Here is a 20623-nt window from a genome sequence, read left to right as displayed (position 1 = left end):
GCTCCCATGTTGATATTAGCTAGAGAAAGTTCTCTCCGACCCTTGGAGTTAATGCAAAATGAAGCTCTCAGGATTATTCTTGGCTGTTCCAGATCTACGAAAGTTCTTAACATGAGGAAGGAGCTTGGTATTTCTAGTATCAGTGATAGGATTGTTGAGATTAACACTGTACTCGGTATTAGAATGTTGAGAAACGAACCAGACACTGTCACAGTGAATCTTACCAAGTGTCTAGAGGTAAATACACACAGATCTAAATGGATTGTGAAAACGTGCAATTGCATTAAGTTTTATAACCTGCATGAACTGTATCACTGTAGGCAACAAGAGCATTTCACCCCTCCATGGAAGATGTGTTCATTTAATATCACTGTGGAAAATTGCATTTATCTGAATGTAACTCATTGTGTACATAACAGAAAATGATAACAAAGATAATTATTATTTATCAGAGTTAGTAGAGTAGGAGTAGATGTAAAATAGAAAGAGACAGGCGCTCCCTTTACAGGCGACGGAAAAGAATAACAGAGCGGCTAAAAGAGGTCAACATATCTGAAATGCGTAGGGAGACACTGGTCAGAGAAATAGCAAGCATCGAACTTAAGCTAAAGGAATCTTATAGGAGTCAGGAATCGCGGGAAGAACTAAAAGCCATAAATGAAATCGAAAGAAACCCAAAGTATTTCTTCTCCTATGCCAAATCAAAGTCGAGAACAACGTCCAGTATTGGGCCCCTACTTAAACAAGATGGGTCCTACACAGATGACAGCAAGGAAATGAGTGAGCTACTCAAGTCCCAATATGACTCAGTTTTTAGCAAGCCGCTAACCAGACTGAGAGTCGAAGATCAAAATGAATTTTTTATGAGAGAGCCACAAAATTTGGTTAACACAAGCCTATCCGATGTTATCCTGACGCCAAATGACTTCGAACAGGCGATAAATGACATGCCCATGCACTCTGCCCCCGGGCCAGACTCATGGAACTCCGTGTTCATCAAGAACAGCAAGAAGCCCCTATCACAAGCCTTTTCCATCCTATGGAGAGGGAGCATGGACACGGGGGTCGTCCCACAGTTACTAAAAACAACAGACATAGCCCCACTCCACAAAGGGGGCAGTAAAGCAACAGCAAAGAACTACAGACCGATAGCACTAACATCCCATATCATAAAAATCTTTGAAAGGGTCCTAAGAAGCAAGATCACCACCCATCTAGAAACCCATCAGTTACACAACCCAGGGCAACATGGGTTTAGAACAGGTCGCTCCTGTCTGTCTCAACTATTGGATCACTACGACAAGGTCCTAGATGCACTAGAAGACAAAAAGAATGCAAATGTAATATATACAGACTTTGCAAAAGCCTTCGACAAGTGTGACCATGGCGTAATAGCGCACAAAATGCGTGCTAAAGGAATAACAGGAAAAGTCGGTCGATGGATCTATAATTTCCTCACTAACAGAACACAGAGAGTAGTCGTCAACAGAGTAAAGTCCGAGACAGCTACGGTGAAAAGCTCTGTTCCACAAGGCACAGTACTCGCTCCCATTTTGTTCCTCATCCTCATATCTGACATAGACAAGGATGTCAGCCACAGCACCGTGTCTTCCTTTGCAGATGACACAAGAATCTGCATGACAGTGTCTTCCATTGCAGACACTGCAAGGCTCCAGGCGGACATCAGCCAAATCTTTCAGTGGGCTGCAGAAAACAATATGAAGTTCAACGATGAGAAATTTCAATTACTCGGATATGGTAAACATGAGGAAATTAAATCTTCATCAGAGTACAAAACAAATTCTGGCCACAAAATAGAGCGAAACACCAACGTCAAAGACCTGGGAGTTATCATGTCGGAGGATCTCACCTTCAAGGACCATAACATTGTATCAATCACATCTGCTAGAAAAATTACAGGATGGATAATGAGAACCTTCAAAACTAGGGAGGCCAAGCCCATGATGACACTCTTCAGGTCACTTGTTCTATCTAGGCTGGAATATTGCTGCACACTAACAACACCTTTCAAGGCAGGTGAAATTGCTGACCTAGAAAATGTACAGAGAACCTTCACGGCGCGCATAACGGAGATAAAACACCTCAATTACTGGGAGTGCTTGAGGTTCCTAAACCTGTATTCCCTGGAACGCAGGCGGGAGAGATACATGATTATATACACCTGGAAAATCCTAGAGGGACTAGTACCGAACTTGCACACGAAAATCACTCACTACGAAAGCAAAAGACTTGGCAGACGATGCAACATCCCCCCAATGAAAAGCAGGGGTGTCACTAGCACGTTAAGAGACCATACAATAAGTGTCAGGGGCCCGAGACTGTTCAACTGCCTCCCAGCATACATAAGGGGGATTATCAACAGACCCCTGGCAGTCTTCAAGCTGGCACTGGACAAGCACCTAAAGTCGGTTCCTGACCAGCCGGGCTGTGGCTCGTACGTTGGTTTGCGTGCAGCCAGCAGCAACAGCCTGGTTGATCAGGCTCTGATCCACCAGGAGGCCTGGTCACAGACCGGGCCGCGGGGGCGTTGACCCCCGGAACTCTCTCCAGGTAAACTCCAGGTACTCCAGGATCCAGGAGAGCATGTAAGTTAGGATGAATTACAACAATTGGATATGTTGTATGTTGAAGACAGTAATCAGTAGTTAAATCAAGTTTATAAAACTCCTCACAAACAGTGTCCATAATATCTTGCTACCAATTTTGTCAAGGCTGGGGACCAAAGCAATCATAGTACTAGGGGGAAAGAGCACAACTTTGGTAAAATAATCTGCCCTTCATGTAGAACTAGTGGTAAAATAATCTGCCATTCATATAGAGTACTAATGGTACAGTAATCTCCCCTCATGTAGAGTACTAATGGTACAGTAATCTCCCCTCATGTAGAGTACTAATGGTACAGTAATCTCCCCTCATGCAGAGTACTACTGGTACAATAATCTCCCCTCATGTAGAGTACTAATGGTACAGTAATCTCCCCTCATGCAGAGTACTACTGGTACAATAATCTCCCCTCATGTAGGGTACTAGTGGTACAATCTCCTTTCAGTAATAGTGGTACAATAATCTCCCCTCATGTATAGTACTAGTGGTACAATAATCTCCCCTCATGTATAGTAATAGTGGTACAATAATCTCCCCTCATGTATAGTACTAGTGGTACAATAATCTCCCCTCATGTAGATTACTAATGGTACAATAGTCTACCATCATGTAGAGTAGTAGTGGTACAGTAATCTCCCTCTGCGTGCGGCCAACAGTAACAGCCTGGTTGATGAGGCCCTGATCCACCATGAGGCCTGGTCACAGACCGGGTCGCGGGGGTGTTGACTCCCTAAACCCTCTCCAGGTATACTCTCGTGTATAGAGAGTATACCTGGTGGGAGTGGTGGCCTTGAGAGGTTCCGTGAAGGTGGTGGTGAGGGTCTCTTGACCCAAGGAATGTGATCAATGCCACCTGGGAGTGAACTTAGCCTACCAGGTGGTCCATGACCCCCACAGGTTGAGCGCTCCACCATGAGTAGTACTGATAGTGAGGGTGTAGTAGTGCCATCTAGTGGTGGTAATGAGAGTCAGTCAGGTTATCAGTGATGGTGTTATAGAAGGTCAGGACAGTGACCAACCTCAAGGGCACTGAAGGTCAGTTGAACTTCAGTGGTTGTACAGAAGAGACGTGTTGCTCCGTCTCCTGCCCCCCCCCCCTACCCCGCCGGCTTTACCGCTTCCTCATCCATTTAATACACCTAAATAACGTAAGTATTGTCTGGTGACGTATTTGTCAGTACAACAGCAGAGTTGAGCTGCAGCTCCTGGTCCCCACCACCAGTTTGGTCACCAATTTATTAATATTTTAAGTCTTAATTTTCTTTGTGGGTCTAATGTTTTAGAGGGGTGATTGACTTTAGTGGAGGGGTTTTGATGCGAGGAACTGGAGATACTCCTCTTCCTCTGATCAAACAATAACTCACACTAATCATTACATAACTCATAATTGTGTATCCAGTTCTGGGCTATTTTTTTCCATTATTGAAAAATAAGTTAGTGAAGGTTTCTTGATCCAAGGAACTTGCGCCTTGTGATCCAGATAGACTTCCATGTAACCAAATTGTTAATCATCAGATTTATGTGAAAGAAATGTTTATTAAAGAAAAGGATAGCTTTACTGTTAAACATTAATGGGCATATCAGTCAGTAATGTTATTAGTTTATATTACATGGTAATGTTTGCCTGTAAATGTAAGAAATGTTACGGTTATAATGTGAATGTGTTTTGTTTCAGGTCTGGTAACAGGATTGCTGTGTCTGGCTGTCTCTACCGCAACATTGATCAACACGACAACTTTGACCAGTCTGAGTGGTGGAGACAACCACACTAGTAAATGGTCTGACCTATAACATTTAGTGTTATATGGCGATGCAGCAGTTGGAGACGTCTTTAGAGGTGAGCAGGGCTCACTTGTAAGGTATTTTCAGGTTATAAGTCCACTAAAGTTTGGTTATTGAGGTAGTAATTGTATTAGGTGGGAAGGTGGTTTACCTGGAGAGAGAGTTTACCTGGAGAGAGTTTCGGGGGTCAATGCCCCCGCGGCCCGGTCTGTGACCAGGGGAGAGTATAGGAAAGATTGTAAGCAATTGATATCAAAAGTAGCTTAGTGGGAATTATTGGCTTATCTCCCGACCAGAGATGAAATGTCTGGCCAGGAATTAATGAGGAATGTATTCTATAGGTTACCTTGAATGGGGTGGAAATAAAAATTGGAGAAATTTGTTGTACAGCTTAGAATTGAAGACTGGAGTTTACCTGGAGATAGTTCCGGGGGTCAACGCCCCCGCGGCCCGGTCTGTGACCAGGCCTTCTGGTGGATCAGAGCTTGATCAACCAGGCTGTTGCTGCTGGCTGCACGCAAACCAACGTACGAGCCACAGCCCGGCTGGTCAGGAACCGACTTTAGGTGCTTGTCCAGTGCCAGCTTGAAGACTGCCAGGGGTCTGTTGGTAATCTCCCTTATGTATGCTGGGAGGCAGTTGAACAGTCTCGGGCCCCTGACACTTATTGTATGGTCTCTTAACGTGCTAGTGACACTGATTAGGTTTTAGGAAGTTTTAGTTTGTGTAATATATTCATTATGCAGTCTATAACCATCCTGCAAGATTGTAGGAAGCAGAGATGAAATGTGTCGGTGATGTATCATGGCACAGTTGGGAGTGGCGTCAACTGAAGAACCGAGATTCGATCCCGGGCACAAATGGGCATGTTCCCTTATATCCATTGGCACTGTTCACATAAAGAAGGAACACTGTAGCAGGCTTACTGGTAGGGGTCGCATCCTAGGGGAGTATAAATACCCTAATAAAAATGTCTTTGATGTCATCCTGACTTAATTGTGTATTCTGTTAATCTATCGGGCTAATAATAATACTGAGATAGTTTAGTGTAGTGAGAATAATTGCAGCGGTCTTGATGCCGGGTGTAAGGAAAGCCTATTAAACCAAGCATATCCATTAAACCTTTACCAGGCTTGGAGAGGGGTAATTACCCTTTTCCACTCCTGGTAAAGGGGTAATTACCCTTTCCCAGGCCTGGTAAAGGGTTTTAAGACACAATATAGGAGCACGAAACAAGCCTATTGACCCATGTTAGGCAGGTCCAACTCTCAACCACAAATTTGTCTAGCCTATTTTTAAAACTACACAGCCAAAGTTTTAGCTTCACATGACGGGATAAATTTTCCTTAGGCAGGATATATTATATCCCAAAAAATCAATAATATCTACTCAAATGTGGAATTAACCACATCTTATTTTCAGTAGGGTTGTAGAAGGCCTGGTCAAGTAATTTTATGCTTTGAAGTCCCAAAAATATTTTCAGTAGTATAGCCTTGTGGGTTTAGCCCTTAACGACTCCAGAGTCTGTATTAGAGCGTCTTGGGGGGGGGGGGGAGCATTTGCTTTGAAATTGGGTTATACAGTAAATATTTACAGAGACTTTGTAGACCCGACTCGACTTTGTCTACTTTGTAGGCCCCCTTGATCTTGCCTTTACCTCCCTTCATTCCCCCTTGCGCCGCCACTGCTCTGCAAATTAGTTGTTTTATGTTTTCACATTATAAATGGTGTACAATACTAGGTTAGTAAGAGACATTGTGACAGGTATCATTATTCATAAAATGTTTCGCTCGAGCTCTACCCTCCAATCTTGATATTCGGTCTTTTAGCCAGATTTTTTTTTCTAATTTCTTATCTAGCATTGGCCAACAGGAACACTGGAGTTTCTTTTCATGCCTATTGTAAGCTCCTGTTGAACTTTATTAGTGAAGGCTAACGTGTCGCAATTTCCCCACTGTTTTTTGTGCTAACACTTTCAGCTACGAATGTTGTTACTATTACTAGTATTAATGTTACTACTACCTCCGCTACTACCAGGACTTACTGCAAGACTGACTACCAGCACTTCTGTTATGACTAGTACTAATACTACCACTATTAGCATTATCACTACCACCATTGGTATTACCACAAATCTTACCAGTGCTATCTATGCTACTATTGTTAGTATTACTACTGTCTGTACCACTGCTGCTGTTTTTTGTAACTTGCTCGCCTGACGTCCTTTGTAATTTCACCTCCCCTCTCCATGTTTTTTTGTGGCCTTGTGGTCTCGTATTTTTTGACCTATGGTCTGACTTGATACTCGTCCCAGAGAAACCGAAAGATCGTCTCGAATTGCTTCTCCATTGCATGCATAATAAACATATTAAACTAAAAAAAAACTTGCTGGTTTCCATAAGTGTATTGTAAGTAGTTTCATGTATTTAGATTAAGAATGTAACTGGAGAATCTGCTATATGCATTATGAATGCATATAGCAGGGGAGAGTAATCTCCCCCGAAGGCATAAGTTACGTAGAACTGTGGGCCTTGGAACCCACCAACGACCTTCAGAAGCTGTGTGGAATCTGTTATTGCACGTGGTTTCTGTAGGGATGTTGGTGGGTTTCGGGCTTTGGGTAGTGGTTGCGGTGGGTGTTCTACGTATTTTATGCCTTTGGCCAAACTGTGCAAATTTAATGAATCAGTATTTAACTTTATACATTTTCATTATTTTGGAAAATTTAAGAGGCGTTCACGTTCCTATGAATGTAAAAGTATTAGCGTTCAGAATTGCAGTTGGTTAGAGAGTTTGTAAGTAGTGAAGTCTAACGCTTCTGCCAGCAGACGTTAATGATGAAAACCTGTGATTTGAAGTTAAGTGTTAGTCGGCAGAAATGATTCACTAACATCTGATGAGTGATGATGAGTATATTTAGGGGGCTGATTTAATTGGTATTAGTGGGAATAGGATTATTAACCCTGCTGGGTTAGTGGTTCTCAGGTTGTGCCTAGGATGCCAGCTATAACTGGCAGGTTATGAATTCAGGCTAGCATAGTAGTGCGCGTTAGGAAACTGGTATACGGCAGGCCTCTAGACTAACAACCAACACTAGTTAGATAACCCAGTTAGTGTGCTTTGTATTTCCCCTACACTTCCACGTCCCTCAATGTTTTAATGTTCCTAACTACCTTGATGTTAAATTTGGACACCCTTTGTACTTGTAAAGGTATCGTATTGAAAATTCTTGTAAGTACGCTCCCCTTCCTAGCGTCAAACCTAATTGCCTAACATATCCATAGGGGTTACACAGTTTGGGGAATATGTAGTTAGGGGAAATTTTATTTGGGTAAATGTGCACTTATGTAAAATAGTTTGAATTGAGGGGGAGGGGGTAAACTCGGGGGGGGGGGGCAGGTCGATGAAAGTAGTCAACTTGCACTAAGATGTTTTTTTTTTTTCCAGTTAAATATAGACGTCTAATGTCCCTTAGAATCTAGCCAGACCTCCTACTAATGTAGGTTACAGAGTTTACCCTCGAACTTTTGTTTGTCAGGAGGATTCTGCGGCCCTTAGACAGGACATTGGAGACAAGAGGTGATCATAATAGCCTTTGTTAGAAGACTGTTGTGCATGCGGAAGTTTGCAGTGCAGATAGTGTCGTACATGATTGGGCACTGCCCAGTGTCGCACCTGACAATACAAAATCGTGAAATTTAAAAATGTATACCTCAAACTACTAATAATGGCAGTATTGAGGCTATCCGCCTCATTACTACTGTTGTTAGTAGGGTTGGGGTAGGTATATTTTTTTTTTTTCCCCCGAGCTTAAAGCTCCCGGATTGTGTGAATGATGTCCTGCTGACAAATACAGCAGCTGAGGTTTTTCTCAGTTATTTCCCCTCTATTTCTTTCATGTTCCTTGAACACCTTTGTGGCGTGTTCCTTGAACATTTATCACAGCAAAGAAAGACAATTTACTTACTACATTTTATTTAATGATCTTTAGTTTATCGAATCTTGTAGGTTGAAGATATTCCCCATGTTGTGGGCAGCTGCTGCGATGTGGTGAAGTCCATGTGTGCAGCTGCTGTTGTATGGTGAAGTCCATGTGTGCAGCTGCTGTTGTATGGTGAAGTCCATGTGTGCAGCTGCTGTTGTATGGTGAAGTCCATGTGTGCAGCTGCTGTTGTATGGTGAAGTCCATGTTGTGTGCAGCTGCTGTTGTATGGTGAAGTCCATGTTGTGTGCAGCTGCTGTTGTATGGTGAAGTCCATGTGTGCAGCTGTAAGTCTTCAGAGATCACCAGCAGCAACACCCCAAAACAATGTCTGCAAAGGTAAAAGTATGGACATATTAGATTATTAATGAACTGCAGTAAACAACAGTTTGAATTCTTACTATTTAGACTGTTTCCTTCAATATTTTGTAGAAACAAAAATTGCTAAAATATTTTCAAAGCTGATCTATCAAAAATTACCATGAAATTGGAGTACAATTTTTTTTTAAATTACAGATTTTATGGCACTGGAAGAGCTGAAGGTGTTGGTGTGGTGGATGGCAGAGGAGTGACTAGTGGCGCCACTATTCTGGACCTCCATGGCTAAATGGCGCCATTGACCTGGAGGAGGGTGGGTGATGACGTCAGTGGTTGTTGTGGGGAGGGGGAAGGTTGTTAGGGGAAGGGTCAGGGGTTGGCTGCTGGTGGAGGGGGTTGGGGGTGAGTAATTAGTTGTTACTGGTGGGAGGATGATGGGGAGGGGAGTACGGGGTATGGTTGTCACTTGGTAATTACTAAGGGACTAACACAGTCTTGTTACTGTGTTAACGTGGCTTGAAGCTTGATATTTGAAACGCCCTGGACAATAGCCCAAAGACACTCGTAATTCTAATGAACAATGTCCATGAACTCAAGTTGAAAACCGTCTCCTTGATGTTGGGCTTACGTATTTTGACATCTCTTGTGGGTTTAGTGCTTAGTTTTGATCAGGTCCGGATTTACACTTTTGGAGGGGAGACCCTCAACATAGAAATTGAATTGAATTACAAATAACAAATGAACTAAAATGAATGATAAACAGCAGTTTTCGAAAAAAAAAATTAGGTTTCGAAGACTGATTTTATTTTTCTCAATTTTATTGACTTTAAGAGCAACAGACTATAATTTTCAGTTTGTAATATATTCCATCTACACTAATAATTACCGATGTGTGTATATTTATATCTTTGGTGTCACACTTTCGGTATCTGTATATGGTGACAGTTGACCAAAAGGACACATGCTTTCCCCTGACAGGAAACCACATGGCTGGGTCTAAATCACATGGTGGGGCTTCACTGTTCCTGTTTACTGAAGTATCTGTAGAATGTGGTTGTGGTGGTTCATCGCCTTGGTATGTTCTTTTTATTTTTTGCAGATATACTTGGGAATGCGGGTAAGTTCTCCAGAAGAAACATCATCTGGTAGTGGTACTGGTTCTTCATTAATAGTTTCTATATTTTCCACAATGGAAGCAAAGAAATATTTTGTCTTTGTCAAGACCGCAGCATTTATTTCGCTTGATTCTTTGGAAATCCTTCTTTTCCAAGCTGACAACAGAATTTTCCATGACATACTGTTTCCTTACACTGGTTGGTCTGTTCCCCATCAGTAAAAGGGGTACCTGAGTGTTAGTAGACTGGTGTGGGTCGCATCCTGGAGTTTACCTGGAGAGAGTTCCGGGGGTCAACGCCCCCGCGGCCCGGTCTGAGACCAGGCCTCCTGGTGGATCAGAGCCTGATCAACCAGGCTGTTGCTGCTGGCTGCACGCAAACCAACATACGAGCTACAGCCCGGCTGATCCGGAACTGACTTTAGGTGCTTGTCCAGTGCCAGCTTGAAGACTGCCAGGGGTCTGTTGGTAATCCCCCTTATGTGTGCTGGGAGGCAGTTGAACAGTCTCGGGCCCCTGACACTTATTGTATGGTCTCTTAACGTGCTAGTGACAACCCTGCTTTTCATTGGGGGGATGGTGCATCGTCTGCCAAGTCTTTTGCTTTCGTAGTGAGTGATTTTCGTGTGCAAGTTCGGTACTAGTCCCTCTAGGATTTTCCAGGTGTATATAATCATGTATCTCTCCCTCCTGCGTTCCAGGGAATACAGGTTTAGGAACCTCAAGCGCTCCCAATAATTGAGGTGCTTTATCTCCGTTATGCGCGCCGTGAAAGTTCTCTGTACATTTTCTAGGTCGGCAATTTCACCTGCCTTGAAAGGTGCTGTTAGTGTGCAGCAATATTCCAGCCTAGATAGAACAAGTGACCTGAAGAGTGTCATCATGGGCTTGGCCTCCCTAGTTTTGAAGGTTCTCATTATCCATCCTGTCATTTTTCTAGCAGATGCGATTGATACAATGTTATGGTCCTTGAAGGTGAGATCCTCCGACATGATCACTCCCAGGTCTTTGACGTTGGTGTTTCGCTCTATTTTGTGGCCAGAATTTGTTTTGTACTCTGATGAAGATTTAATTTCCTCATGTTTACCATATCTGAGTAATTGAAATTTCTCATCGTTGAACTTCATATTGTTTTCTGCAGCCCACTGAAAGATTTGGTTGATGTCTGCCTGGAGCTTTGCAGTGTCTGCAATGGAAGACACTGTCATGCAGATTCGGGTGTCATCTGCAAAGGAAGACACGGTGCTGTGGCTGACATCCTTGTCTATGTCGGATATAAGGATGAGGAACAAGATGGGAGCGAGTACTGTGCCTTGTGGAACAGAGCTTTTCACCATAGCTGCCTCGGACTTTACTCTGTTGACGACTACTCTCTGTGTTCTGTTAGTGAGGAAATTATAGATCCATCGACCGACTTTTCCTGTTATTCCTTTAGCACGCATTTTGTGCGCTATTACGCCATGGTCACACTTGTCAAAGGCTTTTGCAAAGTCTGTATATATTACATCTGCATTCTTTTTGTCTTCTAGTGCATTTTGGACCTTGTCGTAGTGGTCCAATAGTTGAGACAGACAGGAGCGACCTGTTCTAAACCCATGTTGCCCTGGGTTGTGTAACTGATGGGTTTCTAGATGCGTGGTGATCTTGCTTCTTAGGACCCTTTCAAAGATTTTTATGATATGGGATGTTAGTGCTATTGGTCTGTAGTTCTTTGCTGTTGCTTTACTGCCCCCTTTGTGGAGTGGGGCTATGTCTGTTGTTTTTAGTAACTGTGGGACGACCCCCGTGTCCATGCTCCCTCTCCATAGGATGGAAAAGGCTCGTGATAGGGGCTTCTTGCAGTTCTTGATGAACACAGAGTTCCATGAGTCTGGCCCTGGGGCAGAGTGCATGGGCATGTCATTTATCGCCTGTTCGAAGTCATTTGGCGTCAGGATAACATCGGATAGGCTTGTGTTAATCAAATTTTGTGGCTCTCTCATAAAAAATTCATTTTGATCTTCGACTCTCAGTCTGGTTAGCGGCTTGCTAAAAACTGAGTCATATTGGGACTTGAGTAGCTCACTCATTTCCTTGCTGTCATCTGTGTAGGACCCATCTTGTTTAAGTAGGGGCCCAATACTGGACGTTGTTCTCGATTTTGATTTGGCATAGGAGAAGAAATACTTTGGGTTTCTTTCGATTTCATTTATGGCTTTTAGTTCTTCCCGCGATTCCTGACTCCTAAAGGATTCTTTTAGCTTAAGTTCGATGCTTGCTATTTCTCTGACCAGTGTCTCCCTACGCATTTCAGATATATTGACCTCTTTTAGCCGCTCTGTTATTCTTTTCCGTCGCCTGTAAAGGGAGCGCCTGTCTCTTTCTGTTTTACATCTACTCCTCCTTTTTCTTAGAGGAATAAGCCTTGTGCATACATCGAGTGCCACCGAGTTAATCTGTTCTAGGCATAAGTTGGGGTCTGTGTTGCTTAGTATATCTTCCCAGCTTATATCGGTTAGGACTTGGTTTACTTGGTCCCACTTTATGTTTTTGTTATTGAAGTTGAATTTGGTGAATGCTCCCTCGTGACTAATCTCATTATGTCGGTCTGGGGCTCCGCGCATACATGACTGAACCTCAATTATGTTGTGATCTGAGTATATTGTTTTTGATATGGTGATATTTCTTATCAGATCATCATTGTTAGTGAAGATGAGGTCTAGTGTATTCTCCAGTCTAGTAGGCTCTATTATTTGCTGGTTTAAATTGAATTTTGTGCAGAGATTTAAAAGCTCGCGTGAGTGAGTTTTCATCAGAGCTGCCTCCTGGTGTTATTACTGCAACAATATTATTTGCTATATTCCTCCATTTTAGGTGCCTTAAGTTGAAATCCCCCAGGAGCAAGATGTTGGGTGCAGGAGCTGGAAGGTTTTCCAGACAGTGGTCAATTTTTAACAGCTGTTCCTGGAATTGCTGGGATGTTGCATCCGGAGGCTTGTAGACTATCACAATGACTAGGTTTTGGTTCTCGACCTTTACTGCTAAAACTTCCACTACATCATTTGAGGCATTTAGGAGTTCTGTGCAAACAAGTGACTCTGCAATGTACAGGCCAACCCCCCCCTTTTGCCTGTTCACTCTGTCACATCTGTATAGGTTGTAACCTGGGATCCATATTTCGTTGTCCAAGTGATCCTTTATGTGGGTCTCAGTGAAAGCCGCGAACATTGCCTTTGCCTCTGCAAGCAGTCCACGGATGAAAGGTATTTTGTTGTTTGTTGCTGGCTTTAGACCCTGTATATTTGCAAAGAAGAATGTTATCGGACTGGTGGTATTGTTGGTACTGGGGGGGGATTTTTTTTCCGGCATTAGTATCTGTATCTGTTGGTTTGGAGTGGAGGCCATCGACTGTGGTTCCACTCCAGGAATGACTGGATTTGGTGTACGATTTCTGCCATTTCCTGCCAGTTTTTTTTCCTTCCTGGCACTAAAAAACCTCTCCCTCTTGAGTGGCTGTGGCTACCCAGGTTTTCCCATGGCCTGGATGTTTTGTATCTTTTTGTCCCCTTTAGATGGTATGCCTGGCAATTTAAGTTATAGCACAGTCTTTCCTGTACTGAAGAGGTACACAGTTCAGGGTGAAAAAGCTTACAGGAAGGGAGTTTGCATTTTCCTGTTGTCATATGGGCATGGCATTTCCTAGGGTGGTCATAGTTGCACGTCCCATCTGTTTTTCCAGATTTCCCATGCCAGCAGATACCGAGTGCATAGTATGTGCACAGGCTTGGTTTCCGTTTGCCTTGGGTTTCTGTGACTGTATTCCCTGTTGGTGCATGTTTCCCTGTCTTACTTCTATCCTCCCTAGCACCAACAATGGAGCTCCCACCAGTTGTTTTTGGTAATATATCCTCACTATTGCTAGTGGAGTCCTCTTGTTTGCTATTTCCTGCGGTATTTCTAGTTTGCAATATTGGTTTTATCTTATCTTTGACTACACTTGTTTCCCTACTATGGCTCCTGTCCCCTATGAGGTCATTTATATGTATTCCTTCCTGCGTATAATTCCCGACTACCTGGACAAAATCTCCAGCTTCACCATTACTGTCTCCCAGGACAGCATCTCCAGCTTCCCCATTACTGTCTCCCAGGACAGCATCTCCAGCTTCACCATTACTGTCTCCCAGGACAGCACCTCCAGCTTCACTATTACTGTCTCCCAGGACAGCACCTCCAGCTTCCCCATTACTGTCTCCCAGGACAGCACTATCAGCCCCCCATTTACTGACTACCAGGACATCATCTCCAGCCTTACAGTTTCTGACTACATGGCCAGTATCAAGGGCAGTACCATTCAGCCCGGACTTTTTATGTTCCCATCTGTTGTAGAAAGCTTCCAGGTTTTCTATGAAAGCAGCTTTGATGTTGACCTCTTTTAATACCCTTGTGATTTTAGTCCACAGATTTATCTCATTTGGGCATACCCAAAAACACTTCCCTGTTTTAATACTGCTTGTAGCTAGTTCTTGGATATCTGCACAAGGGGCGTGACACCAATTTCCACAGAAATGACAATTTATGGATGTGGAAGCCCGTTTGTTTGACTGACCACAGACTACACACAGCTTCATAATGATTTGAATGGTTGATTTACTGCAATTCTACTAGCAACCTCTTGAATATTCTATTAATAACCTGCTAGGTGGTGCACAACGAAACCGTTTGAAACCAGTCCAGGGTTCGGACCAGTCAAGGGTTCGGACCAGTCTATCTGATCTGATCAGTGGGTCACTTATTTAAACCATACTGGTCGGTGATTTGAGCTAACACATGAAGGATCTACTGGAAATTATCTACCCGAGTAATATGTGATTTGATTGATACAAAAGTATAACTTGCGTGTTGAAGAGCCGGTGACTGCTGGCACTCCTACAATGACGAACGGTCGAGCCTCCACCCTTGTTTATCAATCGCTGTATCTAGCTTCTCTATTTTTTTTTTTCCGTCTCCACCACAATAAATGCTATATTATCACTATAGTTGACTGGTGCAAATTTTGGAGGAAGGGCGCTTTTTCTGTAGTAATAATTGCTTCTCGTTGTGTATATTGCGACCGCTGGTAACTACAGGTTATATGAAATTCACAGTAACGTCTGGTATTTCAAGAAAAAGAAACTAATGAAAGTCACTCCACTCCACTAAGTACCATTATAATACTGGTTAGTTGCTACTACAACACTGTATTCTGCTATTCACTGGTATCACTAGATTATATGCGAGTACACTAGCAGGCCAGGAAGATTATTAAAAACAGCTGACCTGTGGTAAGTTTCTGGCGACTTCTGGCACCTGCCTCTATAGGCTTATCACTTCATTTACAAATTCACCTGTTTTCAAATGACACTTTAGCCTTTATCATCAATATACTAGGGAGCCACTGTAGTATACACTATACACTATGTATACTCAATGCTTTCAGGGAGACTTTCTTTCCTCTGACACAAAGTTCAAATATTATTATTTTTTCACACGGGACCAGGCCTATGATTCCCCTCTGGCAGTAAACTCTGCTAGGTAGTGCACACAATTCTCCTTTTTTTTACTCAGTATATAATGTTTTCCGCCCAAGATTGGTTCCAGGTGCTAGAGGGATGTATCGTATAGGATTGATGACACAAATTAAAGTTCTAGCACGTAAGAGCGACCGTGAAAACACCAGAAAACCGGGAGCACAACGAGGCACGCTGACACTGAAAGCTAAGGAGTAAGTGATCCTGGGACAAAACTGACCTAATTTGCCTGAAATGCTCCGCATAACAAGGGGCTTTCTATATAGCAGTGTATTATTGATGTCAGCTAGGCCTGTACTCGCCTCCTCTTCAAGGGGGGCTCCTTGGCATGGTGAAGAGGCTCTTGGTCTGAGGAATTAGACCTGTCGGTCTCCTTCCTCAGACCGAACCTAATTACCCCCCAATCCCCCATTCCCTATCCCATCCTCCCCTTTTTCCTTTCCTCCTCCTCCTCCTCCCCACCCCTCCCTTTTGCCCTTCCTTTTTGGCCTTTTTTTTTTTTCTCTTCCCACAGGCACGCTAGTTCCTAGGTAGGGGAAAGGGTACCGGGGTCCATCCCATTCCGTTGAGGTTCTTGGTGGTGGTGTAGTTTTCCGTGGGATCTGGATTGCCTGGGGATGTCCCGATCCCTCTCTGGTATCCCGGAGGGTGGCTTTGGGTGTCTCTCGGGCGACGGGTGTATCTCTGGAAGCCACCTTTCGGATTCCGGGGGTGGTGGCCGAAAGAGGTATGCTTTGTGGTGGATTTCCGGCCGCCCTCTCTTTTGTCCACAGAGGTAGCTCGGCAGATGTGAGGTTGCTATCCCGGATTGCCGGTTTACTGGCATGATGGGTAGGGTATGGCATGGGTTCCATGCTGCATCTGCGCTACTTGCGGTGCTGAGGTCCTCTTGGGCGCAGAGGGAGATTTCTGACCCTTTCATTCCTCCTAGGAACTATCCCTCCCCGGTCCCCCCTTTTTTTATTCTTTTTTTTATTTTTTTCTTTTCTTTCTTTTCTTCTTAAAGCAAAAAGAAAAGTAACCTAACCATGGCAGCCCTAGTCCATGAACCTGCTACCCCCGGGCCCCTTCTTGATACCGCACCCTGTTCTGACCCCGCCTCGCCTTTGGACCACTCTTCGGACACTCCTCATGCCTCTGTACCTCTTGCCGGTGCTGTTTCCTCACCCGCTTCAGGTACTCAGACCTCGACGGACTCCTTCGATTTATCTGACCTTCGCTCTCCTCTGACTATGCTTCCGGCCTCTCCCTCTACGGTGCGGCAATTTTCGAATCGCCGACCTGTTCCACGTCGGACCAACTCTGGTCCCATGCCTAAACGCCAACGACAATTACCTGCTGATGATACTTCTCCACCTTCTCGTTCTTCTCAGAAAAGATCGACATGTCCTTCACTACCTTTCCACGCTCAGTTTCAGACTGCACAATGGACTAAATTCTTCACTTTACGACCGACTTCCTCTACTGCCTATCTTTCTGACCACAGTATTGGCAAGGCACTCCTACGCCATGTTGGTAAAGATATTTCTTTTCATGCTCTTAAGAGCGGTATGCGCATCATCACCGTACAGAATGCTACCCAGGCTCATGAGCTTTCTCGTCTTTCCCATATCGATACTGTTCCTGTAACTATTGAAAAGCATCATTCCCTCAATTCTTGTAGTGGTACCGTCATTCTGCCCCATACCATAGTTCAACAAAATTTCCAGACATGTGGCACTGACATTCTTGAACAGCTGGAACTCCAAGATCTCCCAATCCTCAAGGTAGACACTTGCGTTCTTCCTGCCAGCGGGCGGAGACGATACCCTAGCAATGTGGCTCGTTTAACTTTTGACAGCTGTGAACTCCCATCCTCAGTTTATGTAGCAGGACATCGGTTACAAGTTCGAAAGGTGATCCCTACACTGCAACAGTGTAGAAATTGCTGGCGATTTGGCCATCCAGCGAAATATTGCAGATCTATCGCCGAATGCCCAGTCTGTGGTGCCGATGACCATTCTAATACGTCTTGCAATCGACCTCCCTCTTGCCTTAATTGTCATGAGGCTCACCCTTCGTACTCTCGCCGTTGTCAAGTCTACTTAAACGAGCGGGAAATCCGTTATCTCAAAGAGGCAGAAGGTCTCCCTTATGCCATGGCAGTTTCTCATCTCCGCCTCCAAGGGAGACTACCTCGTGTTTCTTAACGTCCCCCCACTTCTGGTATCCCATCTTCTGCACCCACCTCTGTGGTTACCTCTCCCATAGTCACTCCTGTAGCTAATTCTTTTGCTGTCCTCGGCTCAGACGTCCCTAATTCAACGTCTCAGTCTGATCTTGCTTCTGTGTGTTCTCTCTCACAAGCCTCAGTAGCAACGAGATCTCGTATGACACCTCCTCCCAATCGTCCCTCTACTTCTCAAAAGTCAAAAAAAGATCCGTTAACACCTCCTACCCATCTTCCACCTCCTCATTTTACCTTCTCTGTCCCTGTACCTGGTTCTCCCCCTCACTGGCTCTGTTACAAGTGTAGAGGTTCACCCTCCTCCTCGTACTGTACCTTCCTTCCCTGTTCCCTCCCAAGTTTCTTCCTCTTCTGCCACCTCCCAGGTTTCTGCCTCTTCTGTCCCCTTCCACGCTTCTCCAGTTCCCTCCACCCTTTCGCCCCCCCCTACCTTGGTACAGTCCATTACAGTTCCAATCTTTACTCATCCTCTCCCTACCATTTCCAATATTGTCTCCCATACGACGTCTCTGAATTCTGAAACACTTGAAGCAATCTCTGAATATATTGCAGAGACCAAACCATCAATGGACACTGATCCACCCTCCGCTCCTTCTCTCTCCTCTACTCCATCTGCGCAACTCCTTTCTTCACAGCGCACCGTTCCTTTGCTGCTTGAACGTTTTCCACTGCCTCCGCATGTGGACTTTTCTAACCCCTCTAGTCCATAGGTACCCTTACCTGCGGATTTCAGGTATCTTTATCATTGCCAATCATGGCCTATTTACAGTGGAATATACTCGGCCTCAGGGGTAATCGGGGTGAGCTTCAGATGTTACTCTCGCAGTTTTCCCCTGTTGGTGTTTGCTTACAGGAACCAAAATTACACTCTGCTGTTATCTCTCCCATCTCAGGCTGTAATTTATTGTATTCTTGAGATCCTTTCCCTGATGGGACCTTTAATGAAAGTGCCCTTCTTCTACGCACTGATATTCCGTACCATCAGCTATTTGTTCGTACTTCGCTGCATTACACAGCAGCCCGTATCCACTTGCATAGGTGGTATACGCTCTGTTCTTTATATCTCTCTCCTTCACGGGCATTATCTATCCCGGATATTGCCTTTCTTGTTTCGTCATTACCACCACCGATTCTTGTACTTGGTGATTTTAATGCCCACCATTTCCTCTGGGGGGGGGTCTCACTGTGATTCCCGTGGCATTCAGTTAGAGGCTTTTCTTGCCACCCACCCCCTCCATGTTTTAAATACAGGTACTCACACCCATTTTGATCCTCGGACTCTCACTCTCTCTTGCATCGATCTCTGTCTGCTCTTCCTCCGCCGCATTAGACTTCACTTGGTCTGTTCTCCCGGACTTACATGACAGCGATCATTTCCCAATCATTCTTACTTCCCCTTCATATTCACCACCTCTTCGCATCCCACGCTGGCAATTTGATCAGGCAAATTGGAACCTTTACTCACACCTAACTGTTTTTAGAGAGGTTCCCTCTTCGTCCTCCATCGATGAGCTTTTACACCTCTTCTCGTCCTCCGTTTTAACCGCAGCTTCTCATTCTATACCCCAAACTTTGGGCAGGCATTCTCAGAAATGCGTGCCTTGGTGGTCTCCTGCTTGTGCTCGTGCAGTACGTTTGAAACGCACTGCATGGGGCAGGTACCGGTACAACAGAACTACAGAGAGACTTCTTGATTTTAAGCAGAATCGTGCGATCGCTCGCCGTGTCATCAGTGACGCTAAACGCACTTGCTGACGAGATTGTCTCCACCATCACCTCTGCTTCCTCTATGAGTGCAGTCTGGAAAAAAGTACGAAAACTGAGTGGTAAATATTCTCCTGACCCGGCTCCTGTTCTGCGGGTTGCCGGTGTTGAAATAGCAAACCCACTAGATGTTGCCAATGAAATTGGCAATCATCTGGTCCGTATTTCTCAGGGACTCCATGTATGCCCCTCATTTCTTTCCTCAAAGTCTGCCAGAGAGTTAGCACCCTTGGACTTTTCTTCTCTCAGAGAAGAACAGTATAATGTGCCTTTTACACTTCAAGAACTGGAGGCAACACTCTCAGCTTGCCGATCATCGGCAGCTGGGCCCGACGACATTCATATTCATATGCTACAACATTTACATCAGTCAGCCCTTGCAGTCCTATTATGCCTTTACAATCTTATTTGGTCACAAGGAGTTCTTCCACAGCTGTGGAAATCCGCCATTGTTCTCCCTTTCCGCAAACCAGGCACTACGGGACATGAAACCTCCCACTATCGTCCCATTGCTCTTACCAGTGCAGTTTGCAAAGTGATGGAACGCCTAGTAAATAGAAGTTTAGTGTGGTATTTAGAGACACACAACAGTCTCTCCACTCGTCAACCCTCTTCAAGGGGGGCTCCTTGGCGTGGTGAAGAGGCTCTTGGTCTGAGGAATTAGACCTATCGGTCTTCTTCCTCAGACCGAACCTAATTACCCCCCAATCTCCCCTCCCCTATCCCATCCTCCCCATCCTCCCCTTTTTCCATTCCTCCTCCTCCCCACCCCTCCCTTTTGCCCTTCCTCTTTTTGGCCTTTGGGATTTCTCCCACAGGTGCGCTAGTTCCTAGGTAGGGGAAAGGACACCGGGGTCCATCCCATTCCGTTGAGGTTCTTGGTGGTGGCGTAGTTTGCCGTGGAATCTGGATTGCCTGGGGATGTCCCGATCCCTCTCCGGTATCCTGGAGTAGCTTTGGGTGTCTTTCGGGCGACGGGTGTATCTCTGGAAGCCACCTTTCGGATTCCGGGGGTGGTGGCCGAAGGAGGTATGCTTTGTGGCGGATATCCGGCCGCCCTCTCTTTTGTCCACCGAGGTAGCTCAGCAGATGTGAGGTTGCTATCCCGGATTGCTGGTTTACTGGCATAAAGGGTAGGGTATGGCACGGGTTCCATGCTGCATCTGCGCTACTAGCGGTGTTGAGGTCCTCTTGGGCGCGGAGGGAGATTTCCGGCCCTTTCATTCCTCCTGGGAACTATTCCTCCCCACTCCCCCCTTTTTTTA

The 20623-nt window shown here is 44.8% G+C and overlaps 1 protein-coding gene and 1 long non-coding RNA gene across 3 annotated transcripts in view; one reads left to right on the top strand and one right to left on the bottom strand.

The window, feature by feature from the left end:
• The first annotated feature begins 3673 nt into the window (after window positions 1–3673).
• Spt7 overlaps window positions 3674–20623 on the top strand; it is a 57500-nt gene continuing 40550 nt past the window's right edge. Inside the window, exons 1-2 of one of the 2 annotated variants that reach the window (XM_070099128.1) lie at window positions 3674–3773; window positions 4301–4462. The gene's annotated coding sequence lies outside the window, so the exon portion shown is untranslated. Of the gene's footprint in view, window positions 3774–4300; window positions 4463–8903; window positions 9021–20623 lie in introns of those variants that run through there. The other variant, XM_070099127.1, reaches the window with a different exon arrangement.
• LOC138854664 (uncharacterized) lies at window positions 8366–9002 on the bottom strand. The gene is made up of 2 exons (XR_011393865.1): window positions 8870–9002; window positions 8366–8720 (listed from the first exon to the last, which is right to left on the bottom strand). It is a non-coding gene; the product is annotated as an uncharacterized lncRNA (long non-coding RNA).

The sequence above is a fragment of the Cherax quadricarinatus genome, chromosome 66 (genome assembly GCF_038502225.1).
Source record: "Cherax quadricarinatus isolate ZL_2023a chromosome 66, ASM3850222v1, whole genome shotgun sequence".
Taxonomy (NCBI): domain Eukaryota; kingdom Metazoa; phylum Arthropoda; class Malacostraca; order Decapoda; family Parastacidae; genus Cherax; species Cherax quadricarinatus.
This window is presented reverse-complemented; position numbering and strand designations above follow the sequence as displayed.